General features: G+C 36.2%; 1 long non-coding RNA gene across 1 annotated transcript; it reads right to left on the minus strand.

The window, feature by feature from the left end:
• Positions 1-211: 211 nt before the first annotated feature.
• LOC311089271 lies at positions 212-5,017 on the minus strand. The gene is made up of 4 exons (XR_014607663.1): positions 4,935-5,017; positions 3,060-3,135; positions 2,827-2,919; positions 212-799 (listed from the first exon to the last, which is right to left on the minus strand). It is a non-coding gene; the product is annotated as an uncharacterized lncRNA (long non-coding RNA).
• Between the last annotated feature and the right edge of the window lie 5,022 nt (positions 5,018-10,039).

A 10,039-nucleotide genomic window follows, 5' to 3' on the forward strand; every position in this document is an offset into this window, starting at 1 on the left:
TTTAGACGTCTTTTTAGCGTTCACTATTGACGTACATAGTGAACGTTCATTAGACATCTCTTTTAAATGTTGATTTTTGATGTCCAAGTGACATCTTTACAGTGTTGTAAATGAAAGTTTTCACAACGTCATTTCAACGTCACTTACAGACGTCTAAAGAACATTCATAAAAGTTTTTAAGATGCACAAACGAAATTAGCTTTACTATTAGCTTTATTAAACCATGTTTTGGTCATCAAACAGGCTTTTGTTCCAAGGTTGGATGACAACATGGTATTCAATAAAACTCATTCTAGTCATAGTAAAAGCAGTGTGCAGAACTACTGCTTTAAAATTGTAAATAATAAATTAATACCTATCCCTTTGATGCACCTGTCTAAAATATGCAAATACGTTTTAGTAGCCTTATATTTTTGCAATTGGAAATAAGTGACATCTGATTATTGATTAAAAAAAAAGCAAAAATAGTTTGAAATGACAATTTTTTTCCATCTTTAATGAGGTTTTCAGCAAATTATGAACAGGCTGATAAATAAAACAACTCTTATGGTTACACTGAACTGCCAAGTGAACAAAAAACAAATTACTCCAGACCAAGATTGGGGGAGGGTGGTTGGAAAGGGGGAGAGAGACATAAAGTCCCCTAAACTAGAAATAAACACACATGCCTTACAGTACTCATGTAAAATTGCTCATTATTTCCACCCCTGTATGCCCTCCACGGCACGTTTAAGATGTTCTGCTGCATGATGCTTGATTGTAGCCTCTGTAGCTTCTTTATCCCATTTCATGACTGCAGCTGCAAGAGTTGAACAAAAACAAAAAATCCATAAGTATGTAAAGAAAACCAGTTACATTGTTAACACTGCAAGTTAACATACAATATTTTTATACCGGCTCATTGTTTACAAACGTGGAGGAGGAGGATTGTTCAAATTTATTGCATGTTGAATGCCATATTTATGGATTTTTGTCAGTTTATTTAAAATGGTTTGTATTAGTCTTCGCAAGTTCACTTTGTAAACAACGGGGCGGTACTTCTGCCTACGTCCAGCGTGAAACTGCATTGATTTGGACTTCAACAATTTGGTTACCATTGAAGTCCATTGTGTGGAGAAAAATCCTGGAATGTTTTCCTCAAAAAACTTAATTTCTTTTCCTCTGAAGAAAGAAAGACATGAATATCTTGGATGGCATTGGGGTGAGTAAATTATCAGGAAATTTTCATTTTGAGGAACTAATCCTTGAAGTGGCAATACTACAGTGACCAATGGTGACTGGTGTGGTATATGGCAGAAAACAAATGACTGAAAATGGGTTCTGTAAACTCGCGTCGCTGTATGTTAGGAAGGTGTAAGACTGCAATAGACAGTGGCCTTGGGTGACAAGATATTTAAGATAGCAATCATGAATTGAGAGAGACTGCATATAATAAAATTTCTCAAGCACAGCCCAAATGTAATGCTTTTGGATACTATAACTTCCATTTTAGCAAATACTAGATTACTTGTAGATGAGTTTAGAAAGAGGTAATCCAGTGAAGTATCCAGCTCCAACGTTATCAGTTCTGCTGTCAGTACTGGAGAAACTGAGAAAATGCACTTACTATTTATTAATGATAAATAGATGTTATCTTGCAAATTCTATCTTTGCCAGCCGTTTCTATATGAGATAATATTAAATCATCTGTCTGATGCATTTTTGATATTTGCAATGCAGAAGAGAGTTGTTGTAAAATGCAGTCTCTACTGTTGCATTGCGGTTACTTGTTTGATAATAAAAAAAGAGCTATTTAAGTAAGGGATAATGTAAAGCAAGGTGGTTGTTATAGCGAATATAACCCCGACAGGCTGATGCGGAGGGGTCTTGAATCTGCCTGAAGGGGTTGTATTCGCTATAACAACCGCCTCGCTCTACATTATCCCGCTTATTACATGGCTACCCACCAAATAAATTAATAATATGACATAAAAAATTGATTTAAAAAGGAGTTTATTCATTTAAAAAGGATTGTATTGCTTCTGCTAAAGAAAATACTCAGTTCCGTCTCTACGGTTAGAATCCTGCGTCTATAGCAAACCTGTTTTTCATGGCAACGGTGTGTTATACTTAGCAGAGTTCTGTTATCAAGAAATAACACACCGCTTTCTACATTAGAGTTCAACCAAGCCATGTAATAATGAACAATAATCCGAGCAAGGGACGCTGTTTCCAACTTCAAGGTGGCTTATGTGTGTGCGCACCGAAACCGACCGCAACTAGACAAGCAAATTATACTTTAGGCTTTGTGCGCGCATTTAACCATCAAATACACAACAAAATATGTCAAAATGACCGGATTGGAGAGTATTCACTTAAACACAGTTCATATCTTAAATTGGTGTAAATAGTTTGGAGAAAAGGGGAGATTGGTATTATTTGATCTGCATTCAGTCTAATAAACCTTCTGATGATTGCACCATTAATGTGAATCAAACAAAAGGCAAAGAGAAAATACTCACAGCCCTTGAATGATTAACTTTGTCTTGATGATTTGTCTTAATGCTTACCCTCACTTTTGTCTATCTGAGTGCTTTTAATTTATTAAAATAGTACAATGTAAAAAAAAGTCAAAAAACAAAGAAATTAGTTAATTGTGTTTTTAAACTTTATGCATGTAGCATGTGCTTTTCAATTTGCAATTTTTTTTTAAGTTTGTTCAGTAGGTTACCAGTTTAAAAAGTACAATTGGGTATCATTTTATTATAATAATACTAACATAATTTGTCTCTTAGTTAAGCTTTAACTAAAAGCTTAAGGGGGAGGGGGGGTGCTGTGTACCTTTACCTTTCAAAAGTTTTAGTCGTCTCCAGAGGCAGTTTCTGCTTCTTCACCTTCCCCTTCATATTGAATTTTGCCATCAGCCGGTTGGTAAAGAGCCTGAAGAAACAAATTCACCATTTAGAAATTACATGTGTGTGGTAATCTACAGGAACTGTAGCATGGGTGAGACTGCCAAGAGTGGATTAAAGAAATGGGGGCATGGGACACTGTTGTTTTCTGGAATCGATTAAACAAACCTCTTAGAAGTGACTTTTTGCTCTGAGAAAGACCTCCCAGAGTATCTTGAGATTGGCCTTTGAACATTTTCATAATCTGAAAGACAAAATTTGTCAAATATTACTTTATTGTTCGTAATAGTGGATATAGCTCTTGTAGCAAGTTGTGTGCCCATATAACTTGAGCAACCCCAGTGCAGAGCTCCTGCCTCTGTTGTACTGAGCAGACAGTGTAAAGATATCTATATACTTCTGGCAAGGGCTGCACGATTTGGGGAAAATGTCATGTTGTAATTATTGAGGTCAATATTGTGATTGAGATATGCGATCGCGATATAATAAACAAATGGTTTCATGAGTCAACTTGCTTGGTTCTCAAGGAAAATGCACACACAGATTAGTGATGATAATGCTGAAATGTGTATTTCTCGACTCAAACTAGCAACAACAACTTAATTATTGATAACACCTATAATGATCAATAAGCCATTGATGACTGGAAAAAAACTCTTAAAACTTCATTGTAGCTAAGAAGACACACCTAAGAAGATGGCTGACAAGAAATGTATACATATACATACACACACACACACACACACACACACACACAGACACAGTATATTGCTTTTAATTTATTTAGCATATAGTTAACAAAATAATCCTAATATAAATGAAAGTCAAAAGCCCACAGTCATACCTGGAAACAAATCCTGTTCAAATAGGATATATGGGCCATTCTACAGAATTGGTTTAAAGTTAAACAAATTTTTATGCAAGCTAATTTTATAATATCCAAGGTAAACATTTCTAGTAATTGTGCAGTTAATCATCATATTGTATTTTCAGAAAGGTTTGGAATATTTAACCTCTCCCCAAATTTGTGACTAATGAAACACAATAATATGAAAGTCAACAACAATTAAAATTTTAACTATTCCAAGTGTAATTTTTCCTTTGTAAAAAGCATACATTTTATCATACGTATTTCAAAGTTAAGGATTCATTAGTATTGTCTAAAAACATTCATATTTCGTCTCAAACATATATATTTTTTATGATACATTAATATAGGGCGTATACATTTTAATTTGCAGTGTAATAGCATACGTTTAAAACATTGCATTTTATTTAAACAACATATTTCATGAGCATATTTCAGCAGATTTTTACTCATCTCAGTATTGCAATATAGTTAAGGAAAAGCTAAACTATAATAGCGTTACGTTCATGTAAAAATAGCATGTTGTAATTGTAGTAAACGAGCATCTGAGCCGTTCATTCACACATACAAACGCGGTTCATATTAGAACAAAGATATTTGCGTTTGAATAGCGCGCGCTTTCAGCGGGTGATTAGCAGATAATGAGTTGCCATGAGAACGACTAACTTATCGTCTCTCTTTATATAGATTACATAAACAGAATATTCTCTTTCGTTTTGAATTAGATCATTAAAAAGTAAACACTTAAATTATTATAAAGATTACTCTTGCCAGTGTGTATTTGCTGAGTTTTGCTTACGTTTAGAGACCTGCTCCAGAAAAAAATTTCATGGAGAAGGAGAGGCAGAAAGCACACAAAAGCATAATGTTTTGTTTCGATTGTAAGTGGACACATAAAAAATACATTTTACAGTTTATTTTTTTCATATTTCAAGTCTGTATGACCATAAATGACGGAGTATTTTAAGTCTATTTTGCTGCTATGTGAAAAAAAAAAAACCCAGCAAAACGCGCGGGCGCATTTGTCGACTTTTCGGTTAATGTGCCCGCGCAAATTGCCGCAGTTTTAATAAGTTTTTCAAGGTATTAGGGGGCATGTGTGACTTCCAATTCATCTGATATCATCTCTTAACTGAATAACATATTACATTTATTTTTAACAAATGTTTACTTACCTGTTTTAGGGTTTTAGTCCAACTAAGGCAGTGTCTCTCTCCACGTGTCAGCAGCCTCTTTCATCTGCAGGATATTGGTGACGTTGCAGTGTGACGTGCGATTCTTCTTCTTTGATTTTTTAACGGCGGTCGCAAACTGTTTTAGTGCATTACCGCCACCCTCAGGTTATAAATGATCTCTGGCTTACATGCTATGTCATTATACGAAATAAATAAATAAAACAAATGTTTTTTTCCAGCTTGGTAGCTCTTAGAAACTAAAAATAAATATTAAATTATTTTATGGCCTGACGATTTATTTAATATTTATTTTAAAATCTCTCCCATGCCCTAAATTTTCCTCTTGACTACTGCTATCATATTTATGACACATAACAATACTCTGCTGATCAGGTACATTGCAATTATTACATAAACCAGTATCATGCTTGCCTAGATGCAGAGTTTTGTTTAGTCTAGTGTGCCCTAACCGTAACCTTGCAATGATTTCCCCCTTCGTACCCCAACCTAAGGGTTTATAAAAATAGTTCCCCTCCCTTGTTTCCTCTATTCTATTGTTCCTGCCACATTCTCATAACTTCTTTCTTTATTATCGATTTAGCTTCTGATTTTCCTTCTTTGCTGTATATTGAAATATTTTGTGCTAGGGTTAGGGTAACCCTAACCCTAACCCTAACCCTAATCTCACACATATGTATTTGCTATATTTGTTCATCAGTACAGGATTCTGTGTCCTCCAATGACATCAGGACATTTTGTGATGAGATATGTGCTAAATCAGCATTGAATTAGGAGTCTTTACAAAAACAAAAATACACATATGGTCCCACTACAACATTTTTAATATAAATCTGTAACATTTTAGGCCCTTTGTGGGCTCAACCCTATGTGGAAGATCCAGAGAATCATGAAGCGTGCTCTGCACCACTTGATAGTGGGTTGTAATTCTACTGAATTGCTTTTAATGCTGGAAATGTGTATCCACTGAATGTGCAAGTTTGAGCACACATTCACATCCAAAATACAAATTTTTCAGAAATTTCACAGTTTCTATTTCTTAATCCATATATTAAATAAATTGTAAATAATTGATTCATTTTAGAATGATTGCATAATATCAACTTATTATGCAATATCATTTGCCATTTTCATAATAATGTGATTATTTTTATTTTTTTATTTACCAGTATTTCGTATGACTATTTGTCAAAAAACTTCTTGCATTTCACAATGACACATTTCAGATTGGTTCATATACTGAAATAGTCTTCTGCCCAAAAGGAGTCCTGGCTTTCTTGCACATCCACACACATCCACAGTAAGGGTCCCTATTCAGATGTTCGATATTAAACCAAATTTGCACTTCCACAGATGTCCAAAGGGTTCCCTAGTCAGACGTTCAGATTTCGAACCAGTTTTGCACGTCCACAGACGTCAAAAAGAGTCCCTACTCAGACGTTTATATATTGAACCTGTTTTGCACGTCCACAGACGTCCAAAAGAGTCCCTAGTCAGACGTTCCGATTTTGAACCAGTTTTGCACGTCCACAGACGTCCAAAAGAGTCCCTAGTCAGACGTTCAGATATTAAACCAGTTTTGCACGTCCACAGACGTCAAAAAGAGTCCCTACTCAGACGTTTAAATATTGAACCTGTTTTGCACGTCCACAGACGTCCAAAAGAGTCCCTAGTCAGACGTTCAGATTTTGAACCAGTTTTGCACGTCCTCAGACGTTAAAAAAAGTCCCTATTCAGACGTTCAGATATTTAACCAGTTTTGCACGTCCACAGACGTCCATAGGGGGTCCTAGTTAGACGTTCAGATTTTGAACCTGTTTTGCACGTCCACAGACGTCAAAAAGAGCCCCTAGTCAGACGTTCAAATTTTGAACCTGTTTTGCACATCAACAGGACGTACAAAAGTGGTTCTGAACTGACGGACGTTATACAGACATGATCTGAACGTCTATCTGACGTTGCGTGTTTGCTATTTTCATAAGAATGATTGATGTTTTTAAAGGGATAGTTCACCCAAAAAGGAAAATTAGCCCATGATGTTTCTGCTCGTCTCTTTTTCTGTTCTCTTCTTTCCTTCAGTGATTCTGCTTGTTAACAGGGTTATTAAGGCTGAAATGACTCCATATTTAACACAGGTTTTGTGGCTCAGATAAGGTCCAGTTCTGGTGTATTTCTTTTGCTGGCTGACATGTGGCCAGAGGTGTAAAGTCCAGGTTCATAAAGTAAAAGTCCTCCTCAGTATTTTGTTCCAATCACCTGGATTTGCTTATTCAGCCAGTAGATATAACTAATTAGTGAAATCAGTCCATGGGTGGAATAAACATATGGCAGGACTTCTAGTTTTTGACCCCTGGACTATACACCTCTGCTAAATATAATGCTATAGATTAGGGCTGTCCTCGACTATGGATTTTCATAGTCGAATCAGAATCGTCATGTCTTGCCTATAGTCGACTAATAGTCGAATCATGTGTATGGGGGCGGGGCTTTAACGTTTCAAAGCCGCGATGTACAGAAAAATCACACAAAGCTATAGAAGAAAATGTATAAAAACATTTTGGATCAATAAAACTAAGAAATAACATAAATAACTCCAGAAAGGCCACACTGCAGACAGGATTTGCATTCCACATGCAAATCAAATTAAATCGTCTAAATTACCTGTGCGAGCAGGCCAGCCTACAGCACAACATCGATGCACCGAAAAAATAAACAATTAATTTACTAAAATAAATCAGAACAAAATATACCTTTCTAATAAATAAAAATACAAAACGAAATAAATCAGAATCAAGTCACAAGATGAGCAAATGTGTGCAAAATGCCTAAAGTGCAGAGGAATATATATTCAAAACACAAGCCACAAATAGTTAGATTATATAACCCTGACAGATCAATAAATAAAATAAAAATAAAGAAATGATTAAAATAACGATAGTAGCCAGAATTTTCATCTTTGTCTTTTTAACTGCAGAAACAACTATAAATGCTAAGCTGGAGTAGTCTTTTTAGCTAAAAATGTTCACAGCATCCAAAAATCAAATTAGAACCGGCTGAAAAGTTTTGAAATCACTTGGACCCTACCTGATCGAGAGAACAAATCCAGTCTTTCACTCTGTCAGTCCGTTGGAGTCTTTTCAAATTGTGCGCGCGGATAAAATACATTCTAACGTGAAACCCAGTCTATGCGTGAAACGTGTTAACGTTGGCCGGCAGAAGTGCGATCGTGGTTTTCCTGATGCTAAATCCAGCCTCGGAGAATATCCTTTCTGATGGTGTACATCCACACTTTTTCTTATCCCAGACATTGTTAAAGATTTAAATCCTTGCCGCGAAGACGCTCCTCTGTCGGTCACGGATTGAAAGTGAAACTTAAATCTGTCACGGGGTGTTTGGATTTAAGTTTCACGCACGTTAAAAAATACTTATTAAAAGCTTCTTTCTTTGCACATTTTTATATACAGCATTATCATAATAGGCTGAATATTAACAAATTGACATAAAAGCTAGTTCTATGTGAAATCAGACATTGAGCGCCCTCATATAGCCAAAGTGGCATGATCTTCGATAACACCTCCGCGAAGATTCGACCGTGAGATCGGTAGTCGAATCAGGCTCCTCCTATCAAAGCATCGAACCTTCGACTATTCGGGGTCACCCCTACTATAGATCTTAATATTAGGCTATGCTATAATCAACACGTTTCACGATTAGTATAACTTGAGAGTTGTAATAGTAAAAATGTTCTAAAAGTTTTCGAGACACTTCCACATGTAATACTTCGCTATTCGCCTTATTCACCTGGCGGCCATTTTGAAAACTCGAACGCCGTTGAGGGGTACACAAACACAGAAGTTTGACTCCGACGCATACGATCTTCTAGAAGATTCAGCAGCACCAGCAATGGAAACTCCAGTGTGGACCACCAATCTTTCCTGTCTGCCCGAATTAACGATACAAAATGTGGAGCAGTGGGCCAGTACCGACTGCAACATCCCCCGGGCTGTGTTAATTAAGGGATACAGTAACTGGATCGAAGGTTTTATCCACGACATTGAAGGTATGAATGGATGCTAATTTACCTCAGTTTCTGCTAGCTTGTAGCAGCTAGGGGTAGTAAGCTTAGCTCTGATATGGAGTTGTTGACTCTGTGTACTATGTTAGATTTTATTTAACACTTAACATGTCTTTAATCGACAGTTAATAGGAGCCCATCACACATATTTGTGAGGGCTAGGTCTTTTCCCTCGGTGCGGAAAAATTAGGCACCTTACAACATACAGGTGCTAAGTGGACAAACTGCTCAGTTCGCAGAGCAGTGCCACAGTTAAACCAGCTTGCTAAATGTTCATTATGAGTTTATTTCAACAATGTACCTTTCCCTGTCTGACTGAAAATAACAGGTTGATTTTATCTCATTAACATGTTATCTGTAGTTGATGTAATATCACACAAGCCTCATTGATATCTACTCAAATATTATCTTGTTTTAAATTAGCAAAGCCAGACAGGGCTAGGTGCATGTTGCTATTGCTTGTTGACAATGTGTAATGACAGTAACTATCAGGTAAGTGATAAGGTAAGGTAAGTATTAACATTCATGTTAAGATAATCAAATCAAATCAAGTATATTTGTATAGCGCTTTTCACAATACAGATTGTATCAAAGCAGCTTCACAGTAATAAATTAAAATAAAAAAAATAAAATAAAAATACAACAAGGTTTGTTTCTAGTGGAATTTATTGATTGATAGAATAAAATTAAATATCCCCAAAATATCCCCAACTGAGCAAGCCAAAGGCAACAGTGGCAAGGAACCGAAAAAACTCCATCAAGTGACCTAATGGTGTCCTAAAACTCCATCAGGTGACCTAATGGTGTCCTAAAACTCCAGCAGGTGACCTAATGGAGAAAAAAAAAAAACCTTGGGAGAACCCAGGCTCAGTCGGGGGCCAGTTCTCCTCTGGCATTTATGAACTAGAGGCCGGATTGTAGTTTGAAACTGTGAGATTAACAATATTATATGAATGCCTGGCCGAAAAGATGCGTCTTTAATCTAGTTTTAAACTGGGAGAGCGAGTCTGAG

This window comes from Abramis brama (genome assembly GCF_963993115.1).
Source record: "Abramis brama genome assembly, chromosome: 1".
Taxonomy (NCBI): domain Eukaryota; kingdom Metazoa; phylum Chordata; class Actinopteri; order Cypriniformes; family Leuciscidae; genus Abramis; species Abramis brama.